Raw genomic sequence first — 26,892 nt, 5'->3', positions numbered from 1 at the left:
CCCTTACAAAAAGATGACACAAAACCCCATAGCAGTAATCTCTCTCAATGTCAATGGTCTAAACTCACCATTTAAGAGACACCGAGTGGCAAAATGGATACAGAGACAGAAACCAAAATTGTGCTGCCTACAAGAAACTCATCTCAACAGTCAGAGCAAACACAGACTCAAAGTCAAAGGATGGAAAACAACCCTACAAGCAAACAGCTCCTTCAAAAAAGCTGGGGTGATCATACTAGTATTCAACAACATTAATTTCAGGTTGAAAAAGATTAGAAGGTACAGTGAAAGATGTTTTCTCTTCATCAAGGTATACATACACAGGAAGAAATCACACTCTTAAATGTATACGCAACTAATGAGGGAACAGCTAAATATTTAAAACAACTGCTAACAGATTTTAAGGAGGACATTGCAAGAAAAACAATAGTAGTTATAGACATCAACATATCCTTATCACCTCTGGATAAATTAACAAGAACAAAACTCAGCAAGGAATCATTGGCTTTGAAAGAAGAAATAGAAGAGAAGAGAAAGGGCTGATAGACCTATAAAGGTCTTTACACCCCAAAAAGAAAGAATACACATTCTTCTCCAGCACGCATGGAACATTTTCCAAAATAGACCATGTGCTAGGCCACAAAACATACCTCAACAGAATCAGGAAGATAGGAATAGAATCAACCATCTTTTCAGACCATGATGCACTGAGGATAGAAGTGAATCACACACAGACACGGAGAACCAAATCAAACACCTGGAAATTGAACAAATCAATGCTGAACAACGAGTGGGTCAGGAAGGAAGTCAAGAATGAAATCAAAAGATACCTGGAAACAAATAAGAATGAAGAAATGAGCTACCAAAACTTATGCGGATGCAGAAAAGCCATATTAAGGGGAAGTTTATAGCTCTGCAAGCATATCTCAGGACTGAAGAAAGGATGCACATAAACAACTTGACCTCACAGCTCAAGACCTTAGAAAAGTATCAACAGAAAGAGCCTAAATCAGGCAAAAGGAAAGAGATCATAAAACTTAGAGCAGAAATCAATGAAATGGAAACCAAAGATACAATCCGAAAGATCAAGGAAACCAAGAGCTGGTTCTTCGAGAAAATAAACAAGATAGATAAACCACCAGCAACACTCACAAAGAAACAGAGAGAGAGAACCCTAATAAACCGAATCAGAAATGAGAAAGGGGATATCACAACAGAAACTAAAGAAATTAAAAATATCATCAGAGACTACTTCAAAAGTCTGTATGCCACAAAACAAGAGAACCTAGAAGAAATAGATAAATTCCTGGATTCCTATCATCTCCCAAAGCTGAATCAAGAAGATATAGAGTACCTGATACACCTAATAACATAAAGGAAATTGAAACTGTAATCAAAAGTCTTCCCCAAAACAAAAGTCCAGGCCCAGATGGATTCACAAGTAAATTTTTCCAAACATTTAAAGAGAACCTACTGCCAGTCCTTCTCAAGCTTTTCCAGGAAATTGAAAAAACAGAAACTCTCCCAAACAGTTTCTATGAAGCCCATATCTCTCTAATACCAAAAGGAAACAAAGACACCACAAGAAAAGAAAACTACAGGCCGATATCCCTGATGAACATGGATGCGAAGATTCTCAAGAAAATACCAGCAAATAGAATTCAACTACTCATCAAAAAGATCATACAACATGACCAAGTGGGATTCATCCCGGGGATTCAAGGATGATTTGACACTCGGAAATCAATCAACAGAAACCATCATATCAACAAAAGAAAAGATAAAAATAATATGATCATATCAATAGATGCAGAAAAAGCATTTGACAGATCCAGCACCCGTTTATGATGAAAACCCTCGCCAAAACAGGGATAGAGGGGACTTTCCTCAATATAGTTAAAGCAATCTACTACAGGCCTACAGCAAATATCATCCTCAATGGGGAAAAACTGAGAGCCTTCCCCCTAAGATCAGGGACGAGACAAGGATGTCCACTCTCTCCACTGCTGTTCAACATTGTACTGGAAGTACTTGCAATGGCGATCAGGCAAGAAAAAGATATTAAGGGCATCCAGGTACGAAAAAAAGAAATCAAGCTCTCACTATTCGCAGATGATATGGTACTATAATTAGAGAACCCTAAAACCTCTACGAAGAAACTCCTAGAAACAATAGACTTGTATAGTAAAGTTGCAGGCTATAAAATCAATACCCAAAAGTCCATGGCTTTCCTATATGCAAATAGTGAAAGAGAAGAAAATGACATGAAGAAAACAATCCTGTTCACATTGTGCCCCAGAAAAATCAAGTACCTAGGAATCAGCTTAACTAAGGAAGTAAAGGACCTGTACAAAGAAAACTACAAAAAGCTACTTCAGGAAATAAAAGAGGACACGAGGAAATGGAAAAATATCCCCTGTTCATGGATGGGAAGAATTAACATTGTCAAAATGGCAATACTTCCCAAAGCACTGTACAAATTCAATGCAATCCCTATAAGGATGCCCATGACATTCTTCAAAGAAATGGAGCAAACACTCCTGAAATTTATTTGGAACAATAAGCCCCCACGAATAGCTAAAGCAATTCTTGGGAAAAAGAAAATGGGAGGAATCAACCTACCTAACTTCAAGCTCTACTACAAAGCAATAATAATTGAAACAGCATGGTACTGGAAGAAAGGCAGAGCTGCAGACCAATGGAACAGAGTTGAAAATACTGACATCTCCTCCCAAACATATAATCATCTAATCTTCGATAAGGGGGCAAGAAAAGTGAAATGGAGCAGGGAAAGCCTCTTTAATAAATTGTGCTGGCAAAACTGGACGGCTACATGCAAAAAAGTGGGCTCAGATCTCTGCCTAATGCCATGCACAAAAGTAAGATCAAAATGGATTTATGACCTCAACATCAGACCGGAATCCATAATGTTTGTTGAAGACAAAGTTGGCAAAACTCTCCATGATATTGAAGTTAATGGTATCTTCAAAGATGTCACGCCACTGGTCAAGCAAGTGAAAACAGAGATAGACAAATGGGACTATCTTAAACTAAGAAGCTTCTGCACCTCAAAAGAAACAGTGACCAAAATACAAAGACAGTCTACAGAATGGGAAAGGACATTCGCTGAATACACATCCGACAAGGGGTTGATATCAAGGATATACAAAGTACTGGTTGAACTCCACAAAGAGAAAACATCCAACCCCATCAAAAAATGGGGTGATGAAATGAACAGAAACTTTCTCAAAGAAGAAATCTGAATGGCTAAAAGGCATGTGAGAAAATGCTCCACATCATTAATCATCAGGAAGATGCAGATCAAAACAACAATGATACATCATTTCACACCACAGAGACTGGCCCACATCCACAAGAACAAAAGCAACCGGTGTTGGCGTGGATGTGGTGAGAAAGGGACCCTCCTTCACTGCTGGTGGGAATGCTGACTGGTTCAGCCCCCTTTGGAAAACAGTATGGACGATTCTCAAAAAATTGCACTTGTTTGTTCATTGCAGCACTCTTTACAATAGCCAGAATCTGGAAAAAACCTGAGTTCCCGAGAACAGATGACTGGTTAAAGAAACTTTGGTACATTTCCACAATGGAGTACTATGTAGATGTTAGAAAAGATGAAGTCATGAAATTTACATACAAGTGATACTACATGGAAAGTATCATATTAAGGGAAATGAGTCAGAAAGAGAGGGATAGACATAGAAAGATTACATTTATCTGGGGAACATAAAGTAACAAAATAGGAGACTAACACCCAAGAATGGCCCAGATTAGTACCAGGAATTTTGCTCCATGGCTTGGAGGCCACCCATGCATGCTAGGGGAAAAGGGAGCTCAGATAGAACACCAAATAAAGGGTGTTGGGAGGATCTTCCCAGGATGGGAGAAGCATTCTGAAAGAAGACTATAGACCAAACATGATTGCCACTCAATGCCTCTTTTGCAAACCACAACACCTAAAAGAAGAGAGAGAACAGAGGGGAATGCCCTGCCACATAGGCAGGGTGGGATGGGGGATGGGGGGTGGGAGGGATACTGGGATCTGTGGTGGTGGGAAATGGGCTCTGGGGAGGGATGGGTATTTGATAATTGTATAATTGAAAGACAAGCACAAAAATTTGTAAGTCTATAACTGTACCTCATGGTGTCTCACTAAGAAAAATTAAAAAATAGAAAAAAGATATCATTCATAAAATGACATAACATAAACATAATCTTGTAAAGCCAAGACTAAAAGTGAGCCTGTATAACATTCCTTGAGGCTCAACTGTAGGCCCTAAATCATTTTGGGGTCTAATGATTATAGGGCTAAAGATAAAGAAGAGCATTATCACCTTGACTTATAGAGGTCAAATATATAGACTATACAGTTTGAAGAACAAAATAATTTTTTGTTGGTTCTGTTTAGTTTCATGTGAAAAAACCTCATTGATTATTTCGGTTTTAAATTTTTTAAATTTGGTGGCAGGAGGGATTCTTTGGACATTGGTGGTGGGAAATGGGCACTGTAGAGGATCAGGTGTTAGAACATTGTATGAATGAAACCCAATCATGAAAGTTTGTGTATCTCATGGTGATTCATTTTAAATAAATAAATAAATAAATGTATATTGGAATATAGCTCCAAATATTTTAGGCTTAACATTGGCTTGCCCTTTTCACCTTGCCACAGGAGATTAGGTTCATTGAGTCACACCCATCACATTGCCCCTGAGTCACTTTCATTCCTTTCTTATCTGTAACCACTTCTATGCTCTCCAACCCCAATCAGCTTTTTCCCCTAATCAGGACCTGTTAATTTGTAAGGTCAGATCCTTCTAGGACACTGAAATTGTATTGTAAGTTAATATTGCCTTTCTCCTCTCGTTATGTCTTTTGAATAGTTTACTTTAATGCAATGTCCTTTTTGTATAGATACAAGAAGACAGTTAAACTTAGAATTTAATTGGCTTTGAATATTATTCACTCCCGGGCATCTGCTTTCTCAACTTAAGCCTCAGTTGCCCTTACTTCCTAACACCCCAGAAGCAGGATCCCATCGAGGGACTGAATGGATGCAGGGCAAGCCTTGAGCTACCCTGGCATCGAAATGGGCCAGGTCAAAGTGCCATGATTCTTAACTATAAGTTAAGAGCTTTATCATGGACAGATGCTGTCATGATCCAAAAGTAATGACGAGACTAGGACCCTGCTAGGGATAGGAAAGACTATCTTGCCTGAGCAGTGTAGTCTGAGATCGAGATGGCACTAAGAGAGCAATTCTATAAGTTTAAGGTATTTCTTATTGTATCCATACAAAATGATTTATATTATGTATGCTTATATGTTTGTTGGACAAGGAGAGGAGAAACAGACCCAGGGGATTCTGCTCTAGGGTGGGTCAACCTAATAATGAGAATCTGTCCTAGAAGAGGCTTTCCCCTAGGGAAAGAACTCTACCCCTATTGATTGTGACCACACCTATGCATAATTGTTACCCCAACCCCTCATGCTGGGGGATATAACTAGACTGTAAGAGTGGGCTGGGGGTGGGGGGAGGCAGAGGAAAGACAGGAATGAATGGAGAGAGGATTGGAATAAACTTCAGCTAAGACCAACCGGCCTGGCTTTTATTCCTTCCTTCGCCTACCCATTGCCATAGACATCCCCAGGGTGGGGGAAGCAGCTTGAAACTACAGAACGTGGGCAGCGGGAGAGACAGACCTCTGCTGCTGCCTTTTTGTGTTTACACAAAAGTAAAAGGACCTATTTCTTCTTTTTGAAGGAGTATCAGTTTTGCATTTTATCATAAGTATTTTAAATTATGAATTATCTAGGCTAGATATTCTAATATTCTAGCACGTCCACACAGAAATAAAAAAAACAAATTCACTTACAGAAAAAGGTCTTTGATCTTTTAGTAAACTTTCAGATACCAGAAAAAGAAAACACTTAAATTTCCAATTTTTATAAACAAAATAAGCTTTCTTTGATGACTTCCGTACCTCTGTTACTTGTAAAACAGCCTAACTTCTCATTAAACTCAGCTGGGATCAACATTTTGTTTTAGAAACCAAACCTTTTAGTCTAATACTGGTCTAACAAGGTCCAAAAGTACATAATTTTTTTAAACTGTTAGGTTGCATATCACTCTGAACTCTGATCTCTAGTGATAATGCATTTTTCTCAGGTCTAAGAATTTCTTTTACTTTTTTTATTGAATCACCGTGAGATATAGTTAAAGCTTTCATATTTGAGTTATAATCACACAATGATCAACACCCATCCCTCCACCAGTGCACATTCCCCACCACCAATATCCTCAGTATACGCCCCCTTTCCTACTCTCCCACTCTCTCCATGGCAGACAATATTTGTCATTCTCTCTACTTTTGGGCATTATGGTTTGCAATGCAGATAATGAGAGGTTATCAAGCTTGCTCCTTTATCTACTTTCAGAACATACCTCCCATCCTTACTTACTCCTCCAACCTTGATTTTCTTAGTGTGATCCCTTCTCTATGTCAGCTGCCTTCTCCACATCCCTTCCCTGCACCTGCTCATGAGACAGGCTTCCAACTCTGGAGCAATCTTTCTGGCCCTTGTATCTACTGTCCTTAGGTATCAGTCTCTTGTTCTGTTATTTTATACTCCACAACTGAGTGCAGTCCTTCTCTGTCCCTCTCTTTCTGACTCATTTCACTTAGCATGATACTCCTCATGTCTATTCACTTATAAGGTAATTTCATGACTTCATCTCTCCTAACAGATGCATAGTATTCCATTGTGTTGATGTACCAAAGTTTCTTTAACCAGTCTTCTGTTCTTGGGCACTTGGTTGTTTCCAGGTTTTGGCTATTGTGAACAGTGCTGCAATGAACATATAGGTACAGATGTTATTTGTATTGTGCTTTTTTTTCACCCTCGGCATATATTCCCAGAAGTGGTATTGTGAAGTCATATGGAAGTTCACCCCTAGATGGTTCACCGCCTCATTGTGGCAGGGGTGGCAACGGTGCCAACTGGTGAATTGTGAACTAACAGGTGCTGTCCAGAGATGCAGGCAGGTGTGTGATTGTCTGCGTGCAGATCATTACAACATACCAGGCGACCAAAAGCTTGCATTCAGTAGACTGGGGGCACCTGTAAGGTTGATTGGAGGCCAACCTAAAAGCCTCCCTCCCTCTCGAAGAACTTGGAAAGCTACCGAGAATATCTCACCCACATGGCAGAGCCTGACAAGCTACCCGTGGCATATTTGATATGCCCAAAACAGTAACAATATTCAGCCTCATTCCCCTGACCCTGAAAGATCCTCCAATACGGCGGCATTAGGAAGGACAAGCAAGGAGAGGCTAATAAAATCTCAGGGTCAAACTAGGCTGCCAAACTGAAGAAACTAAAATGACTGTCTGTACTTTCAATGCAGGTATGCCGGCATCAGAAGCATCCATCTAGGACCTGATGGTGCAAGTGCAGAAGATCAAATACGATGTCATTGGTCTGACCAAGACGAGAAGGCATCGATCACATCATGCAATTTTTGATACTGGAGAAGAACTCTTCTTCAAAACATGTGACATTAGAGGTGTCAGTGGTGTTGGTGTCCTCATCAACATGAACTTGGCCATGAACATTGATTCATTTGAATGCCTAACAACCTGAATCGAATGCTTACATTTGAATAGATGTGGCTCATTGCTGGCAGTTTCTATCTTCATTGTCTACCCACCACCATCCTACTATGACGAAGAAGAAATTGAGGAGTTCTACATGGAGCTGGGAAGTTCTATAAAGAAGACCACACCTTATACAAGGTCATTGTTAGTGATTTTAATGCCAAAATAGGACTGAGAAGGTCACCTGAATAAGTCCACATCAGGACCCATGGCCTAGAATGGAACAAACAGGGTGAGAGAGACTGTTTGAGTTCATCATGTTGACCAATACTATTCATGGTAATTCGCAGTTCCAGAAAGCAGAATCTAAACACTGGACATGGGAGTCTTTCGGTAGACCATATCATATTCAGCTGATGGTTTTGCCTGACCAATGTCACTGTTGACCCAAAATTCCAAATGGGATTAACCCACCATCTCCTTTGTGTGAAATTATACTTCACAGAGTGGGGAGAAGGGCTGAAAAGTTTAAGACAAGAACTCCCAAAACAACCACCAACTGGGAGTTCTTTGGCACTATTCCAGCAATATGGGAAAATGCTGTCGTTGACAACATTGACGAGGAATACGATCTACTGCTTTAGCACCTTCATGACTGTGGGAGGAATGCCAATAGTGGGAAAGGCACAAAAAGATGCCTGTCTTTGGAAAGTCTCGAGTTCATTCACCAACGTGTTTGGCGTGAGCCACAAGCAATCACAAGCTAAAGTCCGATATCGCAAAGCTGTGCAGAGAAGGGATAAAGGAAGACCTCAAAGAGAGAATAGCAGCAGTGTTGGCTGACACAGCAGAAACCTGGAAAAGTATTCACAATGCCCGACTGTCCTCCAATTATAAGACCAAGATGATGCCTTCCGATGTCCTGATGGATCTATCACATCTTCCAGAAGGTCAATGGAGAAAGTTATCCAGGACTTCTACTCAGATCTCTTTGATAGCCATGTCCACCTGCCCACATACCAAATTCTGCAGGATGGATATGTCGTTCTCAGTGTTCTCTTTTCCAAAATCCTACATGTCATTTCATTGGTAAAGAGGTGTACAGCACCCAGTCCAGACAAGGTCATACCTGAAAACCTGAAGAATCTGCCACCAGTACTCATCAAGTGTATACTGGTTCAGCTCTTCACACACTACCCATATGAATGCAAGGTTCCATCCCAATGGAAAACCAGCAGGTTCGTTCTGTTGGACAATAAGGGAGACATCCACGACATTGGCAACTATCACCAGATCTGCCTGTTGTTCATCGTCTACAAGTTATTAATTTGAATCATTCTGAATAGGATTGGCAGAACAGTAGATGAAGGACAACCATGCGAGCAAGCCAGGTTCCGAAAAGGATTCAGCATGATCAACCATATCCACATGGTGACCATCTCATTGAGGTTTCTCAGGTGTTCAAGATGCTGCTTTGTCTAATGTTCATTGATTTAAAGAAGGTCTTTGCAAAACCCTCCATGACATTGAATCTAATTGTTTCTTCAAAGATGTCACGCCACTGGCCAAGCAAGTGAAAACAGAGATAGACAAATGGGACTATCTTAAATTAAGAAGCTTCTGCACCTCAAAAGAAACAGTGATCAAAATACAAAGACAGTCTACAGAATGGGAAAGGATATTCACCGAATACACATCCAACAAGGGGTTTATATCAAAGATATACAAAGTACTGGTTGAACTCCACAAGAAGAAAACATCCAACCCCATCAAAAAATGGGGCGATGAAATGAACAGAAACTTTCTCAAGGAAGAAATCCGAATGGCTAAAGGACACATGAGAAAATGCTCTGCATGATTAATCATCAGGGAGATGCAGATCAAAACAACAATGAGATATCATTTCACACCACAGAGACTGGCCCACATCCACAAGAACAAAAGCAACCAGTGTTGGCGCGGATGTGGTGAGAAAGGGATCCTCCTTCACTGCTGGTGGGAATGCCGACTGGTTCAGCCCTTTTGGAAAACAGTATGGATGATTCTCAAAAAATTGGACATTGAGCTCCCATTTGACTCAGCAATACCACTACTGGGAATATATCCTGGAGAGGCAAAAAAGTACAGTCAAAATGACATCTGCAATTCTATGTTTATTGCTGCACTATTCACAATAGCTAGAATCTGGAAAAAACCTGAGTGCCCGAGAACAGATGACTGGTTAAAGAAACTTTGGAACATCTACACAATGGAGTACTATGTAGCTGTCAGAAGGTCATGAAATTTACATACAAGTGGTACTACATTGAAAGTATCATGCTAAGTGAAATGAGTCAGAAAGAGAGGGACAGGCATAGAAAGATTGCATTCATCTGGGGAACATAAAGTAACAAAATAGGAGACTAACATCCAAGAATAGCTGAGATAAATACCAGGAGGCTTACTTCATGGCATGGAGGCCAGCCACACATGCTAGGGGAAAAGGGAGCTCAGATAGAGAAGGGAGTACCAAATAAAGGGTGTTGGGAAGATCCACTCAGGATGGGAGAGGCATGCTGAAAGCAGACTATAGACTGAACATGATTGCCACTCAATGCCTCTTTTGCAAACTACAGCACCCAAAAGGAGAGAGAGAACAAAAGGGAGTGCCCTGCCACAGAGGCAGGGTGGGATGGGAGGGATGGGGCGGTGGGAGGGATACTGGGATTACTGATGGTGGAGAATGGGCACTGGTGGAGGGATGGGTACTCGATCCCAAGCATAAAAATTTGTAAGTCTACAACTGTACCTCATGGTGTTTCACTAATAAAAATCCAAAAAAAAATAAAGAAGGTCTTTGATTATATTGAGACTGAAGTGTTCATCGAAGCCCTAGCCAAACAGGGCATTCAAACTCAGTATCAGGATCCTCCGTGAGCCATATTATGGATTCACCACCAGGATCTCACCATTCTACAAGGAAGTGATCATTGATGTAAAGAGAGGGGTTCAGCAGGGCGATACCATTTTACAAAACTTTTCAGTGCCATCCACGAGAACATCATACAGTGACTGACTGGAATGGAAAGGAATGGGAATGGGAGTGAAGATCGACTGTAGGCAACTACACCACCACAGCTTTGCTAATGACATCGTTCTAATAACACCAAACATTAGCCAAGCAGCTTGAATGCTGGACGACTTCAACCATGAGTGTGGAAAGATTGGACTGCAGCTGAATCTCATGAAGACAATGTTCATGAGAAACAGATTCGTTCCTGATGTTCCATTTGCTCTCAAGGGAACAAACATCTCCGAATGCAGCAGCTATGTGTACTTGGGTTGAGAACTTAACATGGCGAATGACCTGGCACCTGAGCTGAGCAGGAGGCAGGGAGCAGCATGGGATTCCTTCAAGAATGTCGAAGAAGTTGTTAAGAAGATGAAGAACCTCTGGCTCTGGGCACATCTTTTCGACTCCACTATTCTTCCTGCACTAGCATATGCCTCCGAGATCTGGGCTCTATGAAAACAGGATGAGGATGTTATTCGGGTCTCCTAAAGAGGAATCAAAAGAGCTATGCTTGGAATATCACGTTTCACTCAAGTGAGAGAAGAAATCTGGAGTTCCGACCTCTGTCGATGATCGAGAATCAGGGATGCTGTCTTGTTTGCCAAGGCGTCAGAAATCAGTTGGGCCAGACATGTAATGAGATTTGGAGATGACTGCTGGACTAGAGCTGTGACTAACTGGAATCCATGGGATGTCAAAAGAATGCCTGACCTGACCTATGAGATTGTTGGACTTCTTCAAGACCCTGAACGAATGGTTTGAGGCTCTTTGTGTTCCTAGGCAAGCAGATGCCATTGGACTACATTAGCACATGACAGGGTCAAATTGCGACGTTACTGTCCCCTGCTCGAGCAAATCAATGAGCAACGGGATGACAAGTGATATAAGTGATATATTATTTACAACATATAATTTATATTTATGATGGGTCACATTCCCCTGACCATGAAAGAGCCTCAAAGGTGGCACTTTCTAAAATCTCAGGGCAAGTATGAAGGAAATGTTACTGGTGCCTGCTCAAGGAAATCGATGAACAACAGGATGACAGTGACAGTGATACAGTGAATTTATATTTGTATATATTGGTTATAATAGAATTCATATCATATATATTAACATTCTATATAATATACTGCACATCATATAAAATATGTCACATATGATATACATACTATATATACACCATATAGGCTATATATAATTTAGTGTGTGTACTAATGAGGACATGACTACCAGAACTTGTGGAACACTTATTATATTATACAGATATATATTTAGTAGAATTTAAGATGCCCAAGAATTTCTAATTATGTTCCTTTAAAAATAAAACTTAAAGGTGACTCAGATGGCAGGTGTCCCCTTCCTTTGGAGCTCAGGTGCCTCTCCCCTTGTGGAAGACCTGATTGGCGGCAGCAGTGTGGCAGAAAGAAGATTTTTAAAATGAGCTGCAGTGGTGAAACACACATATTAGGTAACCAAACCTGATTTTGCCACTATTGCTTGGTCCCTTAGATTTATAGCAGACTTATCAGATGAGACCCTCCTGGAATATAGTGAAAAAACTGAAATGAATGCCCACCAAGAATACTTTATCTGGCTAGACTCTCACTCAGACTCAAAGGAATGATACACTACCTCATGGGTAAACAGTTCCGGAACTTCACTCAAACCCAACCTTAAAAGAAGGATTGAAGGGGCCACTGTAAGACAAGACAAACATCACAAGCACAACAACTTTGTACACAAAGATTTTGTACACAAAACCCCATGACATTAATCTCTCTCAATGTCAATGGTCTAAACACACTAATTAAGAGTCACTGAGTAGCAAAATGGTTTAAAAACTGAATCCGATAGTCTACTGCCTACAAGAATTATATTTGAATAGTCAGAGCAAACACAGACTCCATATTAAAGACTGGAAAACAATTCTTCAAGCAAACAACTTCTTCAAAAAGGCTGAGGTGGGCGTATTAGTATTTGACAACATAGATTTCAGGCTGAAAAAGGTTAGAAAGGACAACGAACACAATTTATTAATGATCAAGGAATATACACATCAGGAAGAAATTACACTCCTAAACATTTATGCTACCAATGAGGGACCAGTAAAATACTTCAAACAATTGCTAATAGACTTCAAGGAAGATATTGGTAACAAAAAATAATAGTTGGAAACTTCAACACAGCTTGGTCACCTCTTGATAGAACAATGACACTAAACCTCAACAAGGAAATACTGGTTTTGACTGGAGAAATGGAAGAGAGGTGTCTAGTAAATATATATAGGACTTTTTATGCCCCAACGTCCGAATAAACATTCTTCTCCAATGCACATGGGACATTCTCTAAGTTATATCACACGCTGCACCATAAAACATATTTCCATAAAAGCAAGAAGATAGAAATTTTATCAAATAACTTTTCAGAACATGATGCACTGGAAATAGAATTTTCTGTAACATACAGAATCAGAGAAACAGATCAAATACCTGTAAATTAAACAGCTCATTGTTGAACAACCAGTAGATTAGAGGAAGTCAAAGAGGAAATCAAAAGGTTCTTGGAAACAAATGAGAATGAGGACATGACTACCAGAACTTGTGGAACACAGCAAATGCAGTGTTAAGAGGAAAGTTAATAGCTCTACAAGCATTTATCAGAAAGGAAGAAAGGACCCAAATATAGAACTTTAATTCTCAACTTAAGATCTTGGAAAATGACCACAAAAGAACCCAGATCAGGCAGGAGAAAGAAAATAATAAAACAGAGCAGAAATTAAACTAGAATACAAAAAAGCTATTCAAAGGATCAATGAAAGCAAGAACTGGTTCTTTAAGAAAATGAAGATTGATAAACCATTAGCAAGAATGAGAGACACAGAGAGAGAAAGAGAGAGAGAGAAGAGAGAGAGAGAGAGAAGAGAGAGAGAGAGAGAGAAGTGACTGCCACAGAGGCAGACTGAGGATAGGGTGGAGGTGGAAGGAGGGAAATTGGGGACATTGTTGGTGGGAAGAGTACACTGGCTAAGGGATGGATTCTGGAACATTGTAAGATTGAAGCAGAATCATGGAAACTATGTAACTGTTTATTTCTTGGTTAATTCAAAACCAAGTTTTTTTTTAAAAAGGAAAGATCTACAGTAATAGCTTCCTTTGGTTTAGGATAGAATGAGCACCAACTCCATGTTCAGTTTTATTTTTAATTTTTTTTTAATTTATTGAATCACTGTGGGAAAGGTTACAAAGCTTTCAGGTTTAGGTCTCAGTCATGCAAATATCAAACACATTTCCCTTTACCAATACTTATTTTTTACCATGAAGAACACCAATAAAACCCCACCCCCCACCCCTCCCCGTCCCTGTGAGGCAGATGAATTCTAGTTAACACTCTATCTGCTTTGATTAGATTCATTGTTTCAATAAAAGATTCACCACTATTATTTAGAGTTTACCCCCCCCCCCCCAAATCAGACATGCTGAAAAAGCATTGTGAAGTGATTTGCTTTCTACAGCTGGGTTCAAGAATTAAATGTTGGTTTTGGATTTCTGTTATTTTACCTATTGACCCTGGAAGTATTTCTACTGAAAGTCAGATAGTTAAGAAATTGGTATCTGTGTTCTGGAGTCGTGGCCATGTTGGAGAGCCACTCGTGGGGGCAACTGGTGGCCTGGGTAGGGCGTGAAGGACGGACCGGAACGCCCACCGACCCATGAGGCTTTAGTCGCCCCCACACCCCCGGCTCATACCTCCTGTCCACAAGGCTCCCATGTGGCCACCATCTTTCTTTCCAGAGGGAGGAGGGCGGAAGGGAGCAACACCCTTTCCCCTCTGGGCAGACATGATTGCCTGGATTAACGCATAGTCCTTTCACTTTTCTGCTCCAAGCTGCTGGGTTCTGCATTAAGTCCTTGTGCTTCTGGGGCTGTGGCCGTGCTGGGGAGTCGCTCGTGGGGGGCAACTGTTGATCTTGGTAGGGCGTGAAGGACGGACCAGAATGCCCCCCTTCCCATGAGGTTTTAGTCGCCCCCACACCCACGGCTCATACCTGCTGTCCACAAGGCTCCCATGCGGTCGCCATCCTTCTTTCCAGAGAAGAGAGGGCGAATGGGGCAACACCCTTTCCCCTCCGGGCAGAAATGATGGCCCGGATTAACGCACAGTCCGTCCACTTCTCCGCTCCAAGCTGCTGGGCCCTGCACCAAGTCCTTGTGTTTCTGGGGCCGTGGCCATGCTCCAAATCCAACTCTGATCCTCAGGGAGAAAGATTGGGTGGTTTACTTCCCATTGATCACCCTGCATATAGAGAGATGTCGCGCGGTCACGTAAGCGGCCGCGCGGTTTTGAGAAAAAGTCCTAGCTCTCGCATACTAGAGCCGTGTCTGTAGAGGCCTCTGGTCACCGGGGCTCCATCTGGGGGAGGCGGGACGCGGCACCCACCCCATCTGGGACTTGCCGATGATCCCGGCTCCCCTTGGAACCCGTATTTTTTTTTTCCTCTGGGATCTGTGGTTCCCGCACCCTCCATGTGGTCCCTCTCTTAGGCTGAATGCTGCAAAGATGGCGCTGGGGGGCGGGCTGTGGGCATGACTTCCGGAATCAGAGGTTACCTGGGAGCTGTAGTCCGGCAGATTTGAGAAAAAGTCCTAGTTCCCGCACACTCGAGCCGCGTCTGTAGAGGCCTCTGGTCACCGGGGTTTCATCTGGGGGAGGCGGGATGCGGCACCCACCCCATCTGGGACCTGCCGATGATCTCGTCTCTTCCTGGAACCTGCTTCTTTTTTTTTTTTCTCCGGGATCTGTGGTTCCCGCACCCTCCATGTGGTCCTTCTCTTAGGCTGAATGCTGCAAAGATGGCGCTGGGGGGCGGGCTGTGGGCGTGACTTCCGGAATCAGAGGTTACCTGGGAGCTGTAGTCCGGCAGATTTGAGAAAAAGTCCTAGTTCCCGCATACTCGAGCTGTGTTTGTAGAGGCTTCTGGTCACCGGGGTTCCATCTGGGGGAGGCGGGATGCAGCACCTACCCCATCTGGGACTTGCCGATGATCTCGGCTCTTTTTGGAACCTGTTTTGTTTTTTTTTTTCTCCGGAATCTGTGGTTCCCGCACCCTCCATGTGGTCCTTCTCTTAGGCTGAATGCTGCAAAGATGGCCTTATTTTTAATTTTTAAAAACATTTTATCCAAGTACCAGGATTTACAATATTCATGTTCAGTTTCAATAAACTTTTTGTTTGTAATATCCAAAAGAAAAAACCCAAAATTTAGAGCAAGCAAACATAGTTTTCCTACATCTTATCTTCCGCCACAATGTAGCATGATTAAGAAAGTGAAATATTTTCCCTTTTGTATAAATTCCAATTTTTCCCTTGCCAAACTAAAGCCAAGAAGGAGATTGAGCATGTAATTGGCAGACCCCAGAATCCTTTAATGCAGATCCTTTAATCCATGCCCGACATGGATGCCTTAATACGTGAAATCCAGAATATGGCAACATTATCCCCAACAACCTGCCTCATGCGTGACTCAGAACATTAAGTTCAGAGAATACCTTATTCCGAAAGTGAAAATATTTTCCTCTATACTTCTTCTTAGGAATCTTAGGCTACCTGCCCTATGAGTATGCAAATATAATCTACTTGAGTCTATAAACCCGTCTTTTTTTGAGCTTTCTTTTCTTGAATTTATTCTTTTTGTGTCCAGCCTTTGTTTAGGTACTGGACCTAAAAAATGTTGAATTTCCCGGCGCCATCCTGCTGCACTCAGCAGTGAAAAAACCTAGTGGGCACCACAACACCGGAGAGTTCTCCGGGTCCCAAACCAAGCTGATATCACCGGGGTGCCCCATATGGTACAGGTGCAGTCTCCCCGCCTTCTCCAGATGGAATTTCGGCTACCATGAGCTTCTACGAGCATGGATCTGGTATGTGGGCACCAGGACCATTCCTCCAGTATGTGAGCACCAGGACCTTTGCTTGATATACAAAGTGAGCTATGGAAAATAGATGATCTAGCATCTGCCCATAGAAGGCAGTCTTGAATGGTGGTGGGGATATCCAAGCAAAATATAATGCCCCAAACTATAGAGAGAGTAAAGGTAAAGGTAAAGGCCCTCCCGTTGATCGTCGATTTGCTCGAGCGGGCCCAGTAACGTCTCCATTGGAGACTTTGTAGTTACTGTGTCTGGCATATCCAATATTCTTGGTAGCTTGCCGGGCTCTCCAAGAGGGGCGGAGGAATCGAACTCGGGTCAGCCATGTTGGCCGCTTGTAAGGCGAATGCCCTACCCGTGCTATCGCTCCAGCCCTAGAGAGTATCTGAGCATAGAGAGTATCTGAGCAATTGCCTGCTGTAGAGGAAGAGGAAGGACTGAGATGGAAATGGAGGGAATAATGGGGATATTAGTGGTGAAAAGTTTGTAATGGTGGAGGGATGGGTGATTGATCACTGTTTAGCTGAATATCAAACATAAAAGCTTTGTAAATGTATCTCATGGTGGCTCATGCTTCTGGACTGTGAATCAAGTCATGGCCCCATGCCGCCCTGGGAGGGCGTTGTCCCTTCTGCCTTCTCCCCCTCAGCAGCATGGTGACTGCCATCTTTCAGAGCCTATTGGACTGAGAGGTATGAGCCTGCAGTGACGAGACATGTGGGGTCTCATGGGATGAGGGCTGTAACTGGCCCTTCTCCCCACCCTTTTGAGACTCCAAGTTGCCATCCACAAATGGTTCCTTCAGCTCCTGAATGGCCATGATCCCAGAGGCACACAAACCAATCCCGGAACCCAGTGGTTTCTGGCAGAAATTCCTCCAGACTTAATTACTAAAATATAAGAAATTCAAAATTGCACAGCTGCAATCGCACAATATTATATGCTCTTCATTATCAGCAATAGAAAACAAATTATATAATGATACCTTCTCAGCAGGTCTGAATGTTGGGGGAAAATTGCAAATAATAATGTTAGGTCTTCTGTCAAAAAATTGAATGTAATCAAAGTAGAGAGAGACTAACGTGGAAGTCATCTGCCACGCTGGCAGGGGAGGGATGGGCGGGGGGCATACTGAGGTTCTTGGTGGTGGAAAATGTGAACTGGTGGAGGGATGGGTGTTTGCTCATTGTATGACTGAGACTTAAACCTGAAAGCTTTGTGACTGTTCTCACGGTGATTCAATATAAAAAAAGGTTGAATTTTTTGTCCTATGGTCAGGGAATGGGCAACCAATATTTTGTTGTCTGGAAGCAGCCCTCAGAAAAAGTCACAAAAATGGAAAACTAACTCAGGAACTTTTTCTTTTTCAAATGTTTTCTGTAATTCAGAACCTCCATGCTTTGGACTCTTTTTCAATGTGTGTTGCATAGTTTATAGTAATTATCTGTAGGCGAGGTCTTTCAAAAGAAGTTTCATAGTTATAACTACTCTGTCAATATTTCTCACTTATTCTTAGTTATTGCAAAGTACTCCTTTCATACTGTGATGGTATCACATGATTTGAAATTCTTGGTGTTTGTATTTGTTTTGGCGTTTTCGGTAACATCAAGGGTTAATGCTGGTTCTGCACTCAAGAATTACTCCAGGCGGTGCAAGGGGGACCATATGGGATGACCCATATCGAACCAGGGTGGCTGTGCTCAAGGCAAGCACTCTACCAGCTATACTATCACTCTGGCCCCTGATTTGGTGTTCTTGTGTGATAATCTAACCAAGAAACCATAGCATATACTTATATTGACTTTTTTTTTTTTTTAGTAATTGTGACATTCTCTTCTGCAGTTTGCTTTTCTATATGCTGATATTTAGTGGTGCCTTATGAGGAATCTGGATTATTCTATCTTTCTCTAAAACTGATCACTTTTAGTTTGATAGGCAGTTAAATTGCTGCTAGGTGTTTTTCTGTTAAGTTTAGGACAATTCTATGTTATTGTTTCCTAATTTTAACTTAGAATTGAGAGTTTAGGTATGGCTCTAGGCTGTTTCTTAATCCAAAAATATGGGTTGAAGGGAGTCGCCACAGAGAATCTGAAGTGTCAAGGAATTTTTCACCACTTTGGGATGGAACTACAACTTCTATGTCACTGCACGATATCTGCCATCTTTGTGGTATGTGTCTTCTTTTCTCAATTCTCCAGCAATAATACAATGGTAGATGTTTGAGAAGTTTTCTTCTTTATTTGTGCCACAAACCTACAGCCATGGATTTACATAGAATAGTTTTATAGTCTCTTGAGATTGTCCAATCATGTTTGTAGATTCTTTTTTTTAATTAATTAATTTATTTATTGAATCACCATGGGAAAGGTTACAAAGCTTTCAGGTTTAGGTCTCAGTCATGCAAATATCAAGCACATTTCCCTTTACCAAAACTTATTTTTTACCATGAAGAACCCCAATAAAACCCCACCCCCCACCCCTCCCAGTCCCTGTGGGGCAGATGAATTCTAGTTAGCACTCTATCTGCTTTGATTAGATTCATTGATTCAATAAAAGATTCACCACTATTATTTAGAGTTTACCCCCCCACCCCCAAATCAGACATGCTGACAAAGCATTGTGAAGTGATTTGCTTTCTACAGCTGGGTTCAAGAATTATATGTCGGTTTTGGATTTCTGCTATTTTACTTATTGACCCTGGAAGTATTTCTACTGAAAGTCAGATAGTTAAGAAATTGGTTTCTGTGCTCTGGAGTCGTGGCCGTGCTGGAGAGCCGCTAGTGGGGGCAACTGGTGGCCTCGGTAGGGCGTGAAGGGCGGACCGAAACGCCCCCCTTCCCATGAGGTTTTAGTCGCCCCCACTCCCCCGGCTCATACCTGCTGTCCACAAGGCTCCCATGTGGCCACCATCTTTCTTTCCAGAGGGAGGAGGGCGGAAGGGACCAACACCCTTTCCCCTCCGGGCAGACATGATGGCCTGGATTAACGCTTAGTCCTTTCACTTTTCTGCTCCAAGCTGCTGGGTTCTGCATTAAGTCCTTGTGCTTCTGGGGCTGTGGCCGTGCTGGAGAGCCGCTCATGGGGGGCAACTGGTGACCTCTGTAGGGCGTGAAGGGCGGACCGAAACGCCCCCCTTCCCATGAGGTTTTAGTCGCCCCCACTCCCCCGGCTCATACCTGCTGTCCACAAGGCTCCCATGTGGCCACCATCTTTCTTTCCAGAGGGAGGAGGGCGGAAGGGACCAACACCCTTTCCCCTCCGGGCAGACATGATGGCCTGGATTAACGCTTAGTCCTTTCACTTTTCTGCTCCAAGCTGCTGGGTTCTGCATTAAGTCCTTGTGCTTCTGGGGCTGTGGCCGTGCTGGAGAGCCGCTCATGGGGGGCAACTGGTGACCTCTGTAGGGCGTGAAGGGCGGACCGAAACGCCCCCCTTCCCATGAGGTTTTAGTCGCCCCCACTCCCCCGGCTCATACCTGCTGTCCACAAGGCTCCCATGCGGCCACCATCTTTCTTTCCAGAGAGGAGAAGGCGACTGGGGCAACACCCTTTCCCCTCTGGACAGTCATGATGGCCTGGATTAACGCATAGTCCGTTCACTTTTCTGCTCCAAGCTGTCGGGTTCTGCATTAAGTCCTTGTGCTTCTGGGGCCATGGCCGTGCTGGAGAGCCGCTCGCGGGGGGCAAGTGGTGACCTTGGTAGGGCGTGAAGGACGGACTGGAACGCCCCCCTTCCCATGAGGTTTTAGTCGCCCCCACTCCCCCGGCTCATACCTGCTGTCCACAAGGCTCCCATGCAGCCGCCATCCTTCTTTCCAGAGAAGAGAGGGCAAATGGGGCAACACCCTTTCTCCTCCGGCAGACTTGATGGCCTGGATTAACGCATGGTCCATTCACTTTTCTGCTCCAAGCTTCCGGGTTCTGCATTAAGTTCTTGTGCTTCTGGGGCCGTGGCCGTGCTGGAGAGCCGCTCGTGGGGGGCAACTGGTGACCTCGGTAGGGCGTGAAGGACGGACCGGAACGCCCCCCCTTCCCATGAGGTTTTAGTTGCCCCCACACCCCCGGCTCATACCTGCTGTCCACAAGGCTCCCATGTGGCCGCCATCTTTCTTTCCAGAGGGAGGAGGGTGGAAGGGACCAACACCCTTTCCCCTCCGGGCAGACATGATGGCCTGGATTAATGCATAGTCCTTTCACTTTTCTGCTCCAAGCTGCTGGGTTCTGCATTAAGTCCTTGTGCTTCTGGGGCTGTGGCCATGCTCCAAACTTAACTATGATTTTCAGAGAGAAACGTTGGGTGGTTTACTTCCCATGGATCACTTTGTATATAGAAAGATGTCGCGCGGCCGCATGAGCAGCCGCGCCATTTTGAGGAAAATTCCTAGTTCCCGCATACTCGAGCTGTGGTTGTAGAGGCTTCTTGTCACTGGGGTTCCATCTGGGAGAGGCGGGATGCGGTACCTACCCCATCTGGGGCTTCCCGATGATCTCGGCTCTTTTTGGAACCTGTTTTTTTTTTTTTTTCCTTCGGGATCTGTGGATCCCGCCCTCCATGTTGTTCTTCTCTTCGGCTGAATGCTGTCTGTTTGTAGATTCTTACTCTCCTGTTTGCTCATGAGTTCTAGGCGCAAATTTTGATCACTCTATTTTTGGTTTACAAAGATAGTAACTTTAGTTACCTCTCATTGTCATAGAAAATGAATTTGTAACAAAACCCTTCTCCTGGATGATAGGCCCATAAACTTTCTGGTTGTAATATCTCAAACACTGGCATGTGTAAAGGAATTTAGCATATTATCTCAATTTATGTTTATAATAAACTGTAGCACTGTAGCACTGTCCTCCTGTTTTTCATCGATTTGCTCGAGTGGGCAGCAGTAACATCTCCATTGTGAGACTTGTTGTTACTGTTTTTGGCATATTGAATATGGCACAGGGAGCTTGCCAGACTCTGCCATGTGAGCAGAATACTCTCAGTAGCTTTCCGGGCTCTCTGAGAGGGACAAAGGAATCGAACCTGGGTCAGCCGCGTGCAAGGCAAACACCCTACCTGCTGTGCTTCCGGTCCAGTCCTTATAATAAACAAAATAAAATTTTCTTATTTATTTACATTTTACTAGCAATGAAGCACTGAAGTGTTATACAACTTACCTAAAGTCACAGAACTTAATTTTATGGAAAGAAAATAGTTTATTAATTCTGAAAACCAAACTTCAAATCATTACATTGTGTTATATTTCTGAGTTTAAGAAAGTCCCATCACAAGTCAGACATGCTATTTCATTTCTGTGAGAATAAATCAGCAGAAAACACATTGAGTGAACAGTTTCTGATTTTGATGAGAGTAAAGGGTTTTCAAGAATATGACTCCCAGAGCTTTGTAGAAGGCCTAATAACATAGATCTAAAAGGAAATGTTATACTTTACAAAGACAGGACCTTGAGACAACAGTGTAATTTACTTGTCAAGAATAACGCACTTCAAAACAACAGCAACAAAAAAGAACAATGCATTAAATGGAGCAGAGTGATAGTACAGCACATAAGGTGCTTCCCTCTCATGTAGCCAACCAGGTTTGATCTCTGGCAGCTGTTATGGTCCTCCAGCCCACGAAGAGTGATTCCTGAGCAGAGCAGAGCCAGGAGTGAGAATTTAGCATCGCCAGATGTGACTCCCAAACCAAAAACAAACAAAAAAGAATAGTGCACTGCAGAGAGCTTCCTAAATTTTCACACGAGTAGATGCTGGAGTCAGGCTGATAAGACTGGTCTTGCAGTCAATAAGTAATGTCTTGGACTTGTTTTCTGTATCACTGTACCATGGTCATCCAGTTCATTGAGTTACTCAAGTGGGTGCCAGTAATGTCTCCATTCGTTCCTGCCCTGAGATTTTATTTTTATTAGCACCTCCTTACTTGTCTTTCCCAATGCTGCCATATTGGAGGCTCTTTCAGGGTCAGGGGAAAGAGACCCATTATTGCTACTTTTTGATATGTTTTTGGCATATTGAATACATCACAGGCAGCTTGCCAGACTCTGCCTTGCAGGTGGGATACACTTGGTAGCTTGCTGGGCTCTCCGAGAGGTATATATATGATATATATGTATATATTATATATATATATCCTTATATGGCTTGTTGCCTACTGTTTGAACCCAATCAAATATGGTGTGGTAATTATCGAAAATGGGTAGTGAGTGTGTTATGAGGTGTCCAGGAATATATTCCTCATATGTGAACCTTGGCTAAAGTGTGTGGAAAATGGCCTAGAGCGTGGTGATGGTTTGGTGTTGGAGGTCGGCTGCCGGGGCTGGGTCCCTTAGGGCGGGGAAGGCTCTCACCCGCTCCTCTCTAGGGTGCCCCAAGTGAAATCAGCCTGGCATGGAATCCAGTGGCATGTTATGGGTGCCTTATTTTATGCTCCCTTCCGGGAGAAGCAGCTGTGAGTTCTGGAGGGTTGCTCATTGGCCACTCTGATCTTGTGTTACATGGTTTAATTCCTATTAGGTTTATTCTTTAATCTGATCTGTTTCAGGGAAAGAAAATTCTCCTTTTCTTGTGTCTCAACAGTTTCATCTATAAAAGAAAATGATTAGATGAGAGACTTGTTTGAACCCCATGACCCTCTCTTTTATTTAATATTTTATTTATTTTGGTTTGGGGGTCACATCTGGCAGTGGTGATGGCTTACTTCTGGCTCTAGGCTTAGAGATCACTCCTGGTGGTACTCAGGAAACCATATGGAGTGCTGGAGTTCAAACCCGGGTCGGCTGCATGCAAGGCAAATGCCCACCAACTGGCTCTCTGCCCCACACTTTCCCCTCTTCCCTGCCCTATTCAATGACTTTCATCACGATTATGATCACGATCATCCTGTTGTTCGTCGATTGCCTTGAGCAGGCACCAGTAACGTCTCCTTCGTCCTAGCCCTGAAATTTTAAAGTTCCATATTCAAGGCTCTTTTAGGGTTAAGAGAATGAGACTCCTCATTGTTACTGGTATTTGGCATATTGGGTACACCACAGACTCTGTCATGTGGGCAGTTTACATTCGGTAGCCTGCTACGTTGTCCAAAGTAAGAATGAGGTAATAAGATGTCGCTTCCAGGAGCTGGGTTTTGTAGTCTCTGGGTCTTGGCCATTGATGGGATTACATGGCGCCAAGGGTTCAGTTGGTGGGTGTGACCCCTGCCTCTGGAATAAGGAGGATCTGGGTGGAGGATGCTCAGCCCTGATCCGAGCAGACTTGGAGATCTCAGCCCTGGGACTCACACGCCTTTGTTCCTCTGCCGGTACCTTCATGCATGTGGAGAGTGGTCTCAGCATTATTGTGACTGGTTCTGGAGGTCTTTGGCTGCTGGAGCTCTGCTCAGGGCGGGGAGAGAAACTCAACCCGCCCCCCACCCCCAAGGGGCCCCAGCAAGGACAGCCAGGCTCGGGAAAAGGAGACTCACTTTCATAACTCACTTTTTTCTTCCTTCTATCAGGGCACAACCATATTTACATCTCTGACATCTGTCCTTTATGATGCCAAAGAGTTTCCCAATCTAGAGAGATTTGATCCTGGCCACTTCCTGGATCAAAGTGGCAACTTTAAGAAGAGCAACTACTTCACGGCCTTTTCAGCAGGCAAGCAAGCTTCATTATTTTCTATAACTAAGGGGATTGTCCTAAAAATAAAACTCTATAAATATTTTTCTCATCTGCCCTGGCCAGTTAGAGAATTCAAAAATTCACTGAGGACATTATATGTAACAGACCTAGACCTATATTCAGGGATACCAAGAGGAAGACTCAGTAACAGATGAGACTAAAAAGAGAATGTCTTTCAGGAGTTGTTGTAGGAGCCTCGAGAGAAGACTTGTGTCTTCTGGTCAGCAGGGATAGTAGTTTGAGATTAAAGAAAGGCCCATTTGAGATGTTCCTTCAACATAACAAGGTTTCTGGGCAGACGCTGGTAACATACTCAGAAAGGTCAATTAGAGAGCTTAAAGAAGATACTAATTTTTGAAGGCATTGGCAGGAATAAGAGAAGTAACAATGTGTGAAAAAGAACTCTGGAACTAACATTAGTGAGATGTTACCATTCTAGGTTACTACAGAAGGAGTCTGTCTCTGTAATCCAGAGAAACTTTTATGAGAGATAGAGATAGAGATAGAGAGATAGAGAGAGAGAGGAATGCCTCAACATATAAGAGAATTCAGAGGCTGACTAACTGGTGACCTGGCAAGGTGGAATTGAGGAAATAAATACGATGATATTTATAATATATAACCCTTTAAATATCCCTGTCTGATTATTCAAACACTATTAAAATAACACCGTTTGTGTTTCATTTTCAGGAAAAAAAGCATGTGTTGGAGAGGCTTGGGCTGTATGAAGCTGTTTATATTTCTGACTAGTATTTTACAGCATTTTACCTTGAAACCAAAGGACATTGACACCGTGCAGTTCTCAGTGGAGTAGGCTCCGTCCTTTCCTTCTATAAACTATGTTTCATTCCAGTCTGAAGAAATTATTGACTGTCAGATTGCAGAGCAATGCCTTCAGCCTGTGTGTTAGACAGTATCCATGTACTCCTTCACAGCAGAACTGACAGTCCTGAACCCTGTCTCTTAAAATTTTCCATTCTCCAAGATTCAGTTCAAATTTCTTGTGTGAAATAAATCTGCTCTAACTCTAGTAAAGCTATTATTTTGTTATTATTCAGATAGTATTTTTCATAATAGGGTTAACATCTATGCTTTTGATGTGCCAAAGACAAACTTTAGTGACACAGTTCCTCCACCATAGGATTCATGTCACTTCTCATCAGCCCCATCTCTCATCATCTCTGGTAAATCTCACAACCCTGTCTATGGAAACCTCAGTTTATTATCTTAAAGTAACCATGTAATAAATAATGTTCCTCAATAAAATTTGCAAGAGTTTGGCATCTCTGCAGAGAATATTCATTAAGTGGTAGAGTTGTGCCCTTGGCACGGATGCAGCAATGGAGTATGGATGCAGCCTCATCCATACTTTGGTACTTTGGCAGGGTAGAGGTGTTCAGCCCATTCGGTTCCCTAGGGCCCTCTGGAGTTTTCAGTTACAGGGATTGGTGTTTCCATGCGTTTTAGCTGACTGGTGTGCATCTCCTGGGAGATTAAATCAGAATCAGTACAGCAGGTGGGTGAGTCAACCTAGTAGTACTTTTTTTCTATGACCTTGAAGAATGCCAGTGAAATTTGTTTTTTATCAATTATTTTTCCTCTTGCAAGTTTTATTGAGGAACGTTGTTGACTACATGGTTAATGATAGAATTTCAGGCATACAATGTTCTAACACCACATCTGTCTTTGTGGTGTCAGCATGCATACACCAATGTCCCAGAGTTTCCTCCCATCTAATTTCCCCACATCTTGGTAAGCTCAGTTCTGTGGACCACTTTCAGGTTCTGTTGCCTTTGGAATTTTGTTCTTTTCTTTTCTTTCTTCATATCCCACATATGAGAGAAATAATTCTCTATTTGTCTGCCCCTACCCCTGGCTTTTTTCTACTGATTTCCCTCTAGCTCCAAAGCATTGCAGCAAATTTATTATTTCATATTTTATTACAGCTTATTGTTATTTAATTGTGTATATATAGCAAAGTTTTTTTATCTAGTCATCTGTTCTTGAACAATTGGTTTGTTTCCAAATCTTGGACATTGTGACTAGCAGTACAATGAACAGAGGATAACAAAAGTATTTTCAAAATAACATTTTTGGAATTTCTGGGTAACATCGAATTTTAATTCTTAATTTTTTCCCATTTGAAACTTTTTTGTTTTTCTTATACAGTCACTTCAATATTCAATATTTCAATATCAATCCCACCACCAATGTGACCTTCTCTCCACAAATGTGCTAAGTTACCCACCCATACCCCTTGAATGCTCTTAGCAAGCAGAAAATAATTTACTCTGTATTGTATATATATATATATGTATATATATATATATATGGTTTTGCTAAGTTGTTAGGTGCTAGACGGGCCTTCTGTGCTATTGTTTTTGCTCATTGAGCTTAGCGGACCTCTCTGCATCTTTCCCATTTAATTTTCTGGGTTCCTACTGGACTGTCAGTACTGTGAACTTTGGAGATGTCTTGGCCCTGTGTCAGCAGGTGTATGACTAGGATGATCCAGTACCACTGCATCTTGGGCCTACCAGGTTCGGCTTGCTTGCTGATTCTCTCCAGAGTTGGTCATGGGGTTGGGTGCTTAAATCTAAGTGGGAAGCAGGGTGGATGCTAACCCTCCAATAGGGTCGTGACT

General features: G+C 42.6%; 1 pseudogene; it reads left to right on the top strand.

Annotated features, from left to right (window-relative positions):
* LOC130029820 (cytochrome P450 2C42-like) overlaps positions 1-25,106 on the top strand; it is a 31,892-nt pseudogene extending 6,786 nt beyond the window's left edge.
* The last annotated feature ends 1,786 nt before the right edge of the window (positions 25,107-26,892 follow it).

Source organism: Sorex fumeus, unplaced genomic scaffold, assembly GCF_029834395.1.
Source record: "Sorex fumeus unplaced genomic scaffold, SorFum_2.1 ptg000043l, whole genome shotgun sequence".
In the NCBI taxonomy this organism is placed as follows: domain Eukaryota; kingdom Metazoa; phylum Chordata; class Mammalia; order Eulipotyphla; family Soricidae; genus Sorex; species Sorex fumeus.
The sequence above is the reverse complement of the archived record's forward strand: the minus strand, read 5'-3'. Positions and strand labels throughout refer to the sequence as shown.